Raw genomic sequence first — 14,488 nt, 5'->3', positions numbered from 1 at the left:
TTGGCCTCAGTGAGAATCGAACTCACGACCCCTGGTTTACAAGACCAGTGCTCTAACCCCTGAGCTATGAAGCCTGCATTTTGAAACAGTCCCACAATATTTTTGACCAATTCTATATTCCTTTTTCAAAAATCTTAGAATGTCATAAGTAGGAATGAACCCATGCTTCCTGAAAAGATCATGCGGCCATCCTCAAATACACAAGTCGAAAAAATTGCGAAACTCAAAGAAAGTTTGGTCGTGCTAAGAGTCCAATTCTTGGGATGAAATATAAAGCCTGGAGCAGTTTTTCATTCCCTGGTGCAGCACTGCTTTATATTAGTTGAGGATTTAATAGTCAGAGGGTTGAACAGAAAAAGTTTTGAAGGACTTTTTCCTTCCTTGATTCAAATTGCAGGTTTAAAAGCAAAGCGCTCACATCAGCCCAGTATGTGTGCATATCTTTTCTTTTAGTTATGTTCTGATAGAACCCTGTTGAAAAAACCTAAGCAGATTTGAAAGCTGGTAGTAACATCAATTCACCATTAAAAAGCATCTTATGTACTAGAATATTTAGCTTCTTGAGAACAGCCACATTGGTTCTACTAACATGGTTCCAAAACAGCTCTTTTCACCATCAGCCTAGACTAAGATGTTAAGCCCCAGTTCTTAATGCCTCGGTAATCCTCGTGCTGCTTGGCACTACAATCCTTTTTCTTCATTCTTACCAGAAGGTCTTTTTATTCTGAAAATATTTTCATGTAGCAATTGCTAAAACATCCTGGGTAATATTTAAGCAAAACTGAGCTGCCAGAAGCGGTATTTGAACCCACAAGTCCAGGAGAGCATACAACCTGAACGTAGTCCCCCAGACCGCTCAACCATTCGGCAGCTTGCAGATTTTGGTGAGATACCAAAGATCATCGTAAGCATCAACAAAAAAGGTTTATCTTTTTTGACTAAGCAAGCAACTAAAAGCGCTTCAAAACAATAGACGGGAGAGAAGGCATTGTTCGTCTGATAGTGTGCTCCAAGCATGTGCTAACCTGTGTTAAGGGAATCCTGCAAGTAAAGGTTTGAGTGAGTTGTGCACATGATCTAATGTGAATGGTGTGATCCATTTTGATTAATACAAAAGGTTTTATCTATATTTGTAATTCTGCCTGTAATGACAATCAGATCACTACTAAAAAGCGATTTCTACAGAGCAGAATAATAGGGCTAGGTGGAAAGAGTGAAAACTGCAAGATTTTAATTTCCCAAATCATTAAAATTATTTAAAAATTATGCGTGACATCAAACTTTGATTCAAGCAATAGGTATTGTTCTGATAACACATTCCATTCAAGGTATATCCCACCTGTGTAAAGTGGCATTCAAGGTCTCGCTCCCAGGGTAAGAGCATGCAGTCACAGTGACCTACATGGCGATGAAAATTTTCTGCAACCAGAAGAGAATTGGGTCATGTTAAGAGCTTAATTGTTGAAGTGAGATTAAAGGACTATAAAATCTCGACTTTTTGATTTTGGCATTCAGAGGGCTGTAAAGAGAAAGTGTTGAAAGATGCTTTCTCATAGGCAAAAACCACTTTCAGAAGGTTTGATGTTCACGATAGCCTTTACTAAGAAAATTTGGCCTCAGTGAGAATCGAAGCCTGCATTTTGAAAGAGTCCCACAATATTTTTGACCAATTCTATATTCCTTTTTCAAAAATCTTAGAATGTCATAAGTAGGAATGAACCCATGCTTCCTGAAAAGATCATGCGGCCATCCTCAAATACACAAGTCGAAAAAATTGCGAAACTCAAAGAAAGTTTGGTCGTGCTAAGAGTCCAATTCTTGGGATGAAATATAAAGCCTGGAGCAGTTTTTCATTCCCTGGTGCAGCACTGCTTTATATTAGTTGAGGATTTAATAGTCAGAGGGTTGAACAGAAAAAGTTTTGAAGGACTTTTTCCTTCCTTGATTCAAATTGCAGGTTTAAAAGCAAAGCGCTCACATCAGCCCAGTATGTGTGCATATCTTTTCTTTTAGTTATGTTCTGATAGAACCCTGTTGAAAAAACCTAAGCAGATTTGAAAGCTGGTAGTAACATCAATTCACCATTAAAAAGCATCTTATGTACTAGAATATTTAGCTTCTTGAGAACAGCCACATTGGTTCTACTAACATGGTTCCAAAACAGCTCTTTTCACCATCAGCCTAGACTAAGATGTTAAGCCCCAGTTCTTAATGCCTCGGTAATCCTCGTGCTGCTTGGCACTACAATCCTTTTTCTTCATTCTTACCAGAAGGTCTTTTTATTCTGAAAATATTTTCATGTAGCAATTGCTAAAACATCCTGGGTAATATTTAAGCAAAACTGAGCTGCCAGAAGCGGTATTTGAACCCACAAGTCCAGGAGAGCATACAACCTGAACGTAGTCCCCCAGACCGCTCAACCATTCGGCAGCTTGCAGATTTTGGTGAGATACCAAAGATCATCGTAAGCATCAACAAAAAAGGTTTATCTTTTTTGACTAAGCAAGCAACTAAAAGCGCTTCAAAACAATAGACGGGAGAGAAGGCATTGTTCGTCTGATAGTGTGCTCCAAGCATGTGCTAACCTGTGTTAAGGGAATCCTGCAAGTAAAGGTTTGAGTGAGTTGTGCACATGATCTAATGTGAATGGTGTGATCCATTTTGATTAATACAAAAGGTTTTATCTATATTTGTAATTCTGCCTGTAATGACAATCAGATCACTACTAAAAAGCGATTTCTACAGAGCAGAATAATAGGGCTAGGTGGAAAGAGTGAAAACTGCAAGATTTTAATTTCCCAAATCATTAAAATTATTTAAAAATTATGCGTGACATCAAACTTTGATTCAAGCAATAGGTATTGTTCTGATAACACATTCCATTCAAGGTATATCCCACCTGTGTAAAGTGGCATTCAAGGTCTCGCTCCCAGGGTAAGAGCATGCAGTCACAGTGACCTACATGGCGATGAAAATTTTCTGCAACCAGAAGAGAATTGGGTCATGTTAAGAGCTTAATTGTTGAAGTGAGATTAAAGGACTATAAAATCTCGACTTTTTGATTTTGGCATTCAGAGGGCTGTAAAGAGAAAGTGTTGAAAGATGCTTTCTCATAGGCAAAAACCACTTTCAGAAGGTTTGATGTTCACGATAGCCTTTACTAAGAAAATTTGGCCTCAGTGAGAATCGAAGCCTGCATTTTGAAAGAGTCCCACAATATTTTTGACCAATTCTATATTCCTTTTTCAAAAATCTTAGAATGTCATAAGTAGGAATGAACCCATGCTTCCTGAAAAGATCATGCGGCCATCCTCAAATACACAAGTCGAAAAAATTGCGAAACTCAAAGAAAGTTTGGTCGTGCTAAGAGTCCAATTCTTGGGATGAAATATAAAGCCTGGAGCAGTTTTTCATTCCCTGGTGCAGCACTGCTTTATATTAGTTGAGGATTTAATAGTCAGAGGGTTGAACAGAAAAAGTTTTGAAGGACTTTTTCCTTCCTTGATTCAAATTGCAGGTTTAAAAGCAAAGCGTTCACATCAGCCCAGTATGTGTGCATATCTTTTCTTTTAGTTATGTTCTGATAGAACCCTATTGAAAAAACCTAAGCAGATTTGAAAGCTGGTAGTAACATCAATTCACCATTAAAAAGCATCTTATGTACTAGAATATTTAGCTTCTTGAGAACAGCCACATTGGTTCTACTAACATGGTTCCAAAACAGCTCTTTTCACCATCAGCCTAGACTAAGATGTTAAGCCCCAGTTCTTAATGCCTCGGTAATCCTCGTGCTGCTTGGCACTACAATCCTTTTTCTTCATTCTTACCAGAAGGTCTTTTTATTCTGAAAATATTTTCATGTAGCAATTGCTAAAACATCCTGGGTAATATTTAAGCAAAACTGAGCTGCCAGAAGCGGTATTTGAACCCACAAGTCCAGGAGAGCATACAACCTGAACGTAGTCCCCCAGACCGCTCAACCATTCGGCAGCTTGCAGATTTTGGTGAGATACCAAAGATCATCGTAAGCATCAACAAAAAAGGTTTATCTTTTTTGACTAAGCAAGCAACTAAAAGCGCTTCAAAACAATAGACGGGAGAGAAGGCATTGTTCGTCTGATAGTGTGCTCCAAGCATGTGCTAACCTGTGTTAAGGGAATCCTGCAAGTAAAGGTTTGAGTGAGTTGTGCACATGATCTAATGTGAATGGTGTGATCCATTTTGATTAATACAAAAGGTTTTATCTATATTTGTAATTCTGCCTGTAATGACAATCAGATCACTACTAAAAAGCGATTTCTACAGAGCAGAATAATAGGGCTAGGTGGAAAGAGTGAAAACTGCAAGATTTTAATTTCCCAAATCATTAAAATTATTTAAAAATTATGCGTGACATCAAACTTTGATTCAAGCAATAGGTATTGTTCTGATAACACATTCCATTCAAGGTATATCCCACCTGTGTAAAGTGGCATTCAAGGTCTCGCTCCCAGGGTAAGAGCATGCAGTCACAGTGACCTACATGGCGATGAAAATTTTCTGCAACCAGAAGAGAATTGGGTCATGTTAAGAGCTTAATTGTTGAAGTGAGATTAAAGGACTATAAAATCTCGACTTTTTGATTTTGGCATTCAGAGGGCTGTAAAGAGAAAGTGTTGAAAGATGCTTTCTCATAGGCAAAAACCACTTTCAGAAGGTTTGATGTTCACGATAGCCTTTACTAAGAAAATTTGGCCTCAGTGAGAATCGAACTCACGACCCCTGGTTTACAAGACCAGTGCTCTAACCCCTGAGCTATGAAGCCTGCATTTTGAAACAGTCCCACAATATTTTTGACCAATTCTATATTCCTTTTTCAAAAATCTTAGAATGTCATAAGTAGGAATGAACCCATGCTTCCTGAAAAGATCATGCGGCCATCCTCAAATACACAAGTCGAAAAAATTGCGAAACTCAAAGAAAGTTTGGTCGTGCTAAGAGTCCAATTCTTGGGATGAAATATAAAGCCTGGAGCAGTTTTTCATTCCCTGGTGCAGCACTGCTTTATATTAGTTGAGGATTTAATAGTCAGAGGGTTGAACAGAAAAAGTTTTGAAGGACTTTTTCCTTCCTTGATTCAAATTGCAGGTTTAAAAGCAAAGCGCTCACATCAGCCCAGTATGTGTGCATATCTTTTCTTTTAGTTATGTTCTGATAGAACCCTGTTGAAAAAACCTAAGCAGATTTGAAAGCTGGTAGTAACATCAATTCACCATTAAAAAGCATCTTATGTACTAGAATATTTAGCTTCTTGAGAACAGCCACATTGGTTCTACTAACATGGTTCCAAAACAGCTCTTTTCACCATCAGCCTAGACTAAGATGTTAAGCCCCAGTTCTTAATGCCTCGGTAATCCTCGTGCTGCTTGGCACTACAATCCTTTTTCTTCATTCTTACCAGAAGGTCTTTTTATTCTGAAAATATTTTCATGTAGCAATTGCTAAAACATCCTGGGTAATATTTAAGCAAAACTGAGCTGCCAGAAGCGGTATTTGAACCCACAAGTCCAGGAGAGCATACAACCTGAACGTAGTCCCCCAGACCGCTCAACCATTCGGCAGCTTGCAGATTTTGGTGAGATACCAAAGATCATCGTAAGCATCAACAAAAAAGGTTTATCTTTTTTGACTAAGCAAGCAACTAAAAGCGCTTCAAAACAATAGACGGGAGAGAAGGCATTGTTCGTCTGATAGTGTGCTCCAAGCATGTGCTAACCTGTGTTAAGGGAATCCTGCAAGTAAAGGTTTGAGTGAGTTGTGCACATGATCTAATGTGAATGGTGTGATCCATTTTGATTAATACAAAAGGTTTTATCTATATTTGTAATTCTGCCTGTAATGACAATCAGATCACTACTAAAAAGCGATTTCTACAGAGCAGAATAATAGGGCTAGGTGGAAAGAGTGAAAACTGCAAGATTTTAATTTCCCAAATCATTAAAATTATTTAAAAATTATGCGTGACATCAAACTTTGATTCAAGCAATAGGTATTGTTCTGATAACACATTCCATTCAAGGTATATCCCACCTGTGTAAAGTGGCATTCAAGGTCTCGCTCCCAGGGTAAGAGCATGCAGTCACAGTGACCTACATGGCGATGAAAATTTTCTGCAACCAGAAGAGAATTGGGTCATGTTAAGAGCTTAATTGTTGAAGTGAGATTAAAGGACTATAAAATCTCGACTTTTTGATTTTGGCATTCAGAGGGCTGTAAAGAGAAAGTGTTGAAAGATGCTTTCTCATAGGCAAAAACCACTTTCAGAAGGTTTGATGTTCACGATAGCCTTTACTAAGAAAATTTGGCCTCAGTGAGAATCGAAGCCTGCATTTTGAAAGAGTCCCACAATATTTTTGACCAATTCTATATTCCTTTTTCAAAAATCTTAGAATGTCATAAGTAGGAATGAACCCATGCTTCCTGAAAAGATCATGCGGCCATCCTCAAATACACAAGTCGAAAAAATTGCGAAACTCAAAGAAAGTTTGGTCGTGCTAAGAGTCCAATTCTTGGGATGAAATATAAAGCCTGGAGCAGTTTTTCATTCCCTGGTGCAGCACTGCTTTATATTAGTTGAGGATTTAATAGTCAGAGGGTTGAACAGAAAAAGTTTTGAAGGACTTTTTCCTTCCTTGATTCAAATTGCAGGTTTAAAAGCAAAGCGTTCACATCAGCCCAGTATGTGTGCATATCTTTTCTTTTAGTTATGTTCTGATAGAACCCTGTTGAAAAAACCTAAGCAGATTTGAAAGCTGGTAGTAACATCAATTCACCATTAAAAAGCATCTTATGTACTAGAATATTTAGCTTCTTGAGAACAGCCACATTGGTTCTACTAACATGGTTCCAAAACAGCTCTTTTCACCATCAGCCTAGACTAAGATGTTAAGCCCCAGTTCTTAATGCCTCGGTAATCCTCGTGCTGCTTGGCACTACAATCCTTTTTCTTCATTCTTACCAGAAGGTCTTTTTATTCTGAAAATATTTTCATGTAGCAATTGCTAAAACATCCTGGGTAATATTTAAGCAAAACTGAGCTGCCAGAAGCGGTATTTGAACCCACAAGTCCAGGAGAGCATACAACCTGAACGTAGTCCCCCAGACCGCTCAACCATTCGGCAGCTTGCAGATTTTGGTGAGATACCAAAGATCATCGTAAGCATCAACAAAAAAGGTTTATCTTTTTTGACTAAGCAAGCAACTAAAAGCGCTTCAAAACAATAGACGGGAGAGAAGGCATTGTTCGTCTGATAGTGTGCTCCAAGCATGTGCTAACCTGTGTTAAGGGAATCCTGCAAGTAAAGGTTTGAGTGAGTTGTGCACATGATCTAATGTGAATGGTGTGATCCATTTTGATTAATACAAAAGGTTTTATCTATATTTGTAATTCTGCCTGTAATGACAATCAGATCACTACTAAAAAGCGATTTCTACAGAGCAGAATAATAGGGCTAGGTGGAAAGAGTGAAAACTGCAAGATTTTAATTTCCCAAATCATTAAAATTATTTAAAAATTATGCGTGACATCAAACTTTGATTCAAGCAATAGGTATTGTTCTGATAACACATTCCATTCAAGGTATATCCCACCTGTGTAAAGTGGCATTCAAGGTCTCGCTCCCAGGGTAAGAGCATGCAGTCACAGTGACCTACATGGCGATGAAAATTTTCTGCAACCAGAAGAGAATTGGGTCATGTTAAGAGCTTAATTGTTGAAGTGAGATTAAAGGACTATAAAATCTCGACTTTTTGATTTTGGCATTCAGAGGGCTGTAAAGAGAAAGTGTTGAAAGATGCTTTCTCATAGGCAAAAACCACTTTCAGAAGGTTTGATGTTCACGATAGCCTTTACTAAGAAAATTTGGCCTCAGTGAGAATCGAAGCCTGCATTTTGAAAGAGTCCCACAATATTTTTGACCAATTCTATATTCCTTTTTCAAAAATCTTAGAATGTCATAAGTAGGAATGAACCCATGCTTCCTGAAAAGATCATGCGGCCATCCTCAAATACACAAGTCGAAAAAATTGCGAAACTCAAAGAAAGTTTGGTCGTGCTAAGAGTCCAATTCTTGGGATGAAATATAAAGCCTGGAGCAGTTTTTCATTCCCTGGTGCAGCACTGCTTTATATTAGTTGAGGATTTAATAGTCAGAGGGTTGAACAGAAAAAGTTTTGAAGGACTTTTTCCTTCCTTGATTCAAATTGCAGGTTTAAAAGCAAAGCGTTCACATCAGCCCAGTATGTGTGCATATCTTTTCTTTTAGTTATGTTCTGATAGAACCCTATTGAAAAAACCTAAGCAGATTTGAAAGCTGGTAGTAACATCAATTCACCATTAAAAAGCATCTTATGTACTAGAATATTTAGCTTCTTGAGAACAGCCACATTGGTTCTACTAACATGGTTCCAAAACAGCTCTTTTCACCATCAGCCTAGACTAAGATGTTAAGCCCCAGTTCTTAATGCCTCGGTAATCCTCGTGCTGCTTGGCACTACAATCCTTTTTCTTCATTCTTACCAGAAGGTCTTTTTATTCTGAAAATATTTTCATGTAGCAATTGCTAAAACATCCTGGGTAATATTTAAGCAAAACTGAGCTGCCAGAAGCGGTATTTGAGCCCACAAGTCCAGGAGAGCATACAACCTGAACGTAGTCCCCCAGACCGCTCAACCATTCGGCAGCTTGCAGATTTTGGTGAGATACCAAAGATCATCGTAAGCATCAACAAAAAAGGTTTATCTTTTTTGACTAAGCAAGCAACTAAAAGCGCTTCAAAACAATAGACGGGAGAGAAGGCATTGTTCGTCTGATAGTGTGCTCCAAGCATGTGCTAACCTGTGTTAAGGGAATCCTGCAAGTAAAGGTTTGAGTGAGTTGTGCACATGATCTAATGTGAATGGTGTGATCCATTTTGATTAATACAAAAGGTTTTATCTATATTTGTAATTCTGCCTGTAATGACAATCAGATCACTACTAAAAAGCGATTTCTACAGAGCAGAATAATAGGGCTAGGTGGAAAGAGTGAAAACTGCAAGATTTTAATTTCCCAAATCATTAAAATTATTTAAAAATTATGCGTGACATCAAACTTTGATTCAAGCAATAGGTATTGTTCTGATAACACATTCCATTCAAGGTATATCCCACCTGTGTAAAGTGGCATTCAAGGTCTCGCTCCCAGGGTAAGAGCATGCAGTCACAGTGACCTACATGGCGATGAAAATTTTCTGCAACCAGAAGAGAATTGGGTCATGTTAAGAGCTTAATTGTTGAAGTGAGATTAAAGGACTATAAAATCTCGACTTTTTGATTTTGGCATTCAGAGGGCTGTAAAGAGAAAGTGTTGAAAGATGCTTTCTCATAGGCAAAAACCACTTTCAGAAGGTTTGATGTTCACGATAGCCTTTACTAAGAAAATTTGGCCTCAGTGAGAATCGAAGCCTGCATTTTGAAAGAGTCCCACAATATTTTTGACCAATTCTATATTCCTTTTTCAAAAATCTTAGAATGTCATAAGTAGGAATGAACCCATGCTTCCTGAAAAGATCATGCGGCCATCCTCAAATACACAAGTCGAAAAAATTGCGAAACTCAAAGAAAGTTTGGTCGTGCTAAGAGTCCAATTCTTGGGATGAAATATAAAGCCTGGAGCAGTTTTTCATTCCCTGGTGCAGCACTGCTTTATATTAGTTGAGGATTTAATAGTCAGAGGGTTGAACAGAAAAAGTTTTGAAGGACTTTTTCCTTCCTTGATTCAAATTGCAGGTTTAAAAGCAAAGCGTTCACATCAGCCCAGTATGTGTGCATATCTTTTCTTTTAGTTATGTTCTGATAGAACCCTATTGAAAAAACCTAAGCAGATTTGAAAGCTGGTAGTAACATCAATTCACCATTAAAAAGCATCTTATGTACTAGAATATTTAGCTTCTTGAGAACAGCCACATTGGTTCTACTAACATGGTTCCAAAACAGCTCTTTTCACCATCAGCCTAGACTAAGATGTTAAGCCCCAGTTCTTAATGCCTCGGTAATCCTCGTGCTGCTTGGCACTACAATCCTTTTTCTTCATTCTTACCAGAAGGTCTTTTTATTCTGAAAATATTTTCATGTAGCAATTGCTAAAACATCCTGGGTAATATTTAAGCAAAACTGAGCTGCCAGAAGCGGTATTTGAACCCACAAGTCCAGGAGAGCATACAACCTGAACGTAGTCCCCCAGACCGCTCAACCATTCGGCAGCTTGCAGATTTTGGTGAGATACCAAAGATCATCGTAAGCATCAACAAAAAAGGTTTATCTTTTTTGACTAAGCAAGCAACTAAAAGCGCTTCAAAACAATAGACGGGAGAGAAGGCATTGTTCGTCTGATAGTGTGCTCCAAGCATGTGCTAACCTGTGTTAAGGGAATCCTGCAAGTAAAGGTTTGAGTGAGTTGTGCACATGATCTAATGTGAATGGTGTGATCCATTTTGATTAATACAAAAGGTTTTATCTATATTTGTAATTCTGCCTGTAATGACAATCAGATCACTACTAAAAAGCGATTTCTACAGAGCAGAATAATAGGGCTAGGTGGAAAGAGTGAAAACTGCAAGATTTTAATTTCCCAAATCATTAAAATTATTTAAAAATTATGCGTGACATCAAACTTTGATTCAAGCAATAGGTATTGTTCTGATAACACATTCCATTCAAGGTATATCCCACCTGTGTAAAGTGGCATTCAAGGTCTCGCTCCCAGGGTAAGAGCATGCAGTCACAGTGACCTACATGGCGATGAAAATTTTCTGCAACCAGAAGAGAATTGGGTCATGTTAAGAGCTTAATTGTTGAAGTGAGATTAAAGGACTATAAAATCTCGACTTTTTGATTTTGGCATTCAGAGGGCTGTAAAGAGAAAGTGTTGAAAGATGCTTTCTCATAGGCAAAAACCACTTTCAGAAGGTTTGATGTTCACGATAGCCTTTACTAAGAAAATTTGGCCTCAGTGAGAATCGAACTCACGACCCCTGGTTTACAAGACCAGTGCTCTAACCCCTGACCAATTCTATATTCCTTTTTCAAAAATCTTAGAATGTCATAAGTAGGAATGAACCCATGCTTCCTGAAAAGATCATGCGGCCATCCTCAAATACACAAGTCGAAAAAATTGCGAAACTCAAAGAAAGTTTGGTCGTGCTAAGAGTCCAATTCTTGGGATGAAATATAAAGCCTGGAGCAGTTTTTCATTCCCTGGTGCAGCACTGCTTTATATTAGTTGAGGATTTAATAGTCAGAGGGTTGAACAGAAAAAGTTTTGAAGGACTTTTTCCTTCCTTGATTCAAATTGCAGGTTTAAAAGCAAAGCGCTCACATCAGCCCAGTATGTGTGCATATCTTTTCTTTTAGTTATGTTCTGATAGAACCCTGTTGAAAAAACCTAAGCAGATTTGAAAGCTGGTAGTAACATCAATTCACCATTAAAAAGCATCTTATGTACTAGAATATTTAGCTTCTTGAGAACAGCCACATTGGTTCTACTAACATGGTTCCAAAACAGCTCTTTTCACCATCAGCCTAGACTAAGATGTTAAGCCCCAGTTCTTAATGCCTCGGTAATCCTCGTGCTGCTTGGCACTACAATCCTTTTTCTTCATTCTTACCAGAAGGTCTTTTTATTCTGAAAATATTTTCATGTAGCAATTGCTAAAACATCCTGGGTAATATTTAAGCAAAACTGAGCTGCCAGAAGCGGTATTTGAACCCACAAGTCCAGGAGAGCATACAACCTGAACGTAGTCCCCCAGACCGCTCAACCATTCGGCAGCTTGCAGATTTTGGTGAGATACCAAAGATCATCGTAAGCATCAACAAAAAAGGTTTATCTTTTTTGACTAAGCAAGCAACTAAAAGCGCTTCAAAACAATAGACGGGAGAGAAGGCATTGTTCGTCTGATAGTGTGCTCCAAGCATGTGCTAACCTGTGTTAAGGGAATCCTGCAAGTAAAGGTTTGAGTGAGTTGTGCACATGATCTAATGTGAATGGTGTGATCCATTTTGATTAATACAAAAGGTTTTATCTATATTTGTAATTCTGCCTGTAATGACAATCAGATCACTACTAAAAAGCGATTTCTACAGAGCAGAATAATAGGGCTAGGTGGAAAGAGTGAAAACTGCAAGATTTTAATTTCCCAAATCATTAAAATTATTTAAAAATTATGCGTGACATCAAACTTTGATTCAAGCAATAGGTATTGTTCTGATAACACATTCCATTCAAGGTATATCCCACCTGTGTAAAGTGGCATTCAAGGTCTCGCTCCCAGGGTAAGAGCATGCAGTCACAGTGACCTACATGGCGATGAAAATTTTCTGCAACCAGAAGAGAATTGGGTCATGTTAAGAGCTTAATTGTTGAAGTGAGATTAAAGGACTATAAAATCTCGACTTTTTGATTTTGGCATTCAGAGGGCTGTAAAGAGAAAGTGTTGAAAGATGCTTTCTCATAGGCAAAAACCACTTTCAGAAGGTTTGATGTTCACGATAGCCTTTACTAAGAAAATTTGGCCTCAGTGAGAATCGAAGCCTGCATTTTGAAAGAGTCCCACAATATTTTTGACCAATTCTATATTCCTTTTTCAAAAATCTTAGAATGTCATAAGTAGGAATGAACCCATGCTTCCTGAAAAGATCATGCGGCCATCCTCAAATACACAAGTCGAAAAAATTGCGAAACTCAAAGAAAGTTTGGTCGTGCTAAGAGTCCAATTCTTGGGATGAAATATAAAGCCTGGAGCAGTTTTTCATTCCCTGGTGCAGCACTGCTTTATATTAGTTGAGGATTTAATAGTCAGAGGGTTGAACAGAAAAAGTTTTGAAGGACTTTTTCCTTCCTTGATTCAAATTGCAGGTTTAAAAGCAAAGCGCTCACATCAGCCCAGTATGTGTGCATATCTTTTCTTTTAGTTATGTTCTGATAGAACCCTGTTGAAAAAACCTAAGCAGATTTGAAAGCTGGTAGTAACATCAATTCACCATTAAAAAGCATCTTATGTACTAGAATATTTAGCTTCTTGAGAACAGCCACATTGGTTCTACTAACATGGTTCCAAAACAGCTCTTTTCACCATCAGCCTAGACTAAGATGTTAAGCCCCAGTTCTTAATGCCTCGGTAATCCTCGTGCTGCTTGGCACTACAATCCTTTTTCTTCATTCTTACCAGAAGGTCTTTTTATTCTGAAAATATTTTCATGTAGCAATTGCTAAAACATCCTGGGTAATATTTAAGCAAAACTGAGCTGCCAGAAGCGGTATTTGAACCCACAAGTCCAGGAGAGCATACAACCTGAACGTAGTCCCCCAGACCGCTCAACCATTCGGCAGCTTGCAGATTTTGGTGAGATACCAAAGATCATCGTAAGCATCAACAAAAAAGGTTTATCTTTTTTGACTAAGCAAGCAACTAAAAGCGCTTCAAAACAATAGACGGGAGAGAAGGCATTGTTCGTCTGATAGTGTGCTCCAAGCATGTGCTAACCTGTGTTAAGGGAATCCTGCAAGTAAAGGTTTGAGTGAGTTGTGCACATGATCTAATGTGAATGGTGTGATCCATTTTGATTAATACAAAAGGTTTTATCTATATTTGTAATTCTGCCTGTAATGACAATCAGATCACTACTAAAAAGCGATTTCTACAGAGCAGAATAATAGGGCTAGGTGGAAAGAGTGAAAACTGCAAGATTTTAATTTCCCAAATCATTAAAATTATTTAAAAATTATGCGTGACATCAAACTTTGATTCAAGCAATAGGTATTGTTCTGATAACACATTCCATTCAAGGTATATCCCACCTGTGTAAAGTGGCATTCAAGGTCTCGCTCCCAGGGTAAGAGCATGCAGTCACAGTGACCTACATGGCGATGAAAATTTTCTGCAACCAGAAGAGAATTGGGTCATGTTAAGAGCTTAATTGTTGAAGTGAGATTAAAGGACTATAAAATCTCGACTTTTTGATTTTGGCATTCAGAGGGCTGTAAAGAGAAAGTGTTGAAAGATGCTTTCTCATAGGCAAAAACCACTTTCAGAAGGTTTGATGTTCACGATAGCCTTTACTAAGAAAATTTGGCCTCAGTGAGAATCGAAGCCTGCATTTTGAAAGAGTCCCACAATATTTTTGACCAATTCTATATTCCTTTTTCAAAAATCTTAGAATGTCATAAGTAGGAATGAACCCATGCTTCCTGAAAAGATCATGCGGCCATCCTCAAATACACAAGTCGAAAAAATTGCGAAACTCAAAGAAAGTTTGGTCGTGCTAAGAGTCCAATTCTTGGGATGAAATATAAAGCCTGGAGCAGTTTTTCATTCCCTGGTGCAGCACTGCTTTATATTAGTTGAGGATTTAATAGTCAGAGGGTTGAACAGAAAAAGTGTTGAAGGACTTTTTCCTTCCTTGATTCAAA

The 14,488-nt window shown here is 38.1% G+C and overlaps 2 non-coding genes across 2 annotated transcripts; both read right to left on the bottom strand.

Moving 5' to 3' along the window:
* Position 1: 1 nt before the first annotated feature.
* TRNAT-UGU (transfer RNA threonine (anticodon UGU)) lies at positions 2–74 on the bottom strand. The gene has a single exon. It is a non-coding gene; the product is annotated as a tRNA-Thr (tRNA).
* Positions 75–4,731: 4,657 nt separating this feature from the next.
* Positions 4,732–4,804, bottom strand: TRNAT-UGU (transfer RNA threonine (anticodon UGU)). Its single transcript has one exon. It is a non-coding gene; the product is annotated as a tRNA-Thr (tRNA).
* Between the last annotated feature and the right edge of the window lie 9,684 nt (positions 4,805–14,488).

This window comes from Eleutherodactylus coqui, unplaced genomic scaffold (assembly GCF_035609145.1).
Source record: "Eleutherodactylus coqui strain aEleCoq1 unplaced genomic scaffold, aEleCoq1.hap1 HAP1_SCAFFOLD_199, whole genome shotgun sequence".
NCBI classification, from domain to species: domain Eukaryota; kingdom Metazoa; phylum Chordata; class Amphibia; order Anura; family Eleutherodactylidae; genus Eleutherodactylus; species Eleutherodactylus coqui.
The sequence above is the reverse complement of the archived record's forward strand: the minus strand, read 5'-3'. Positions and strand labels throughout refer to the sequence as shown.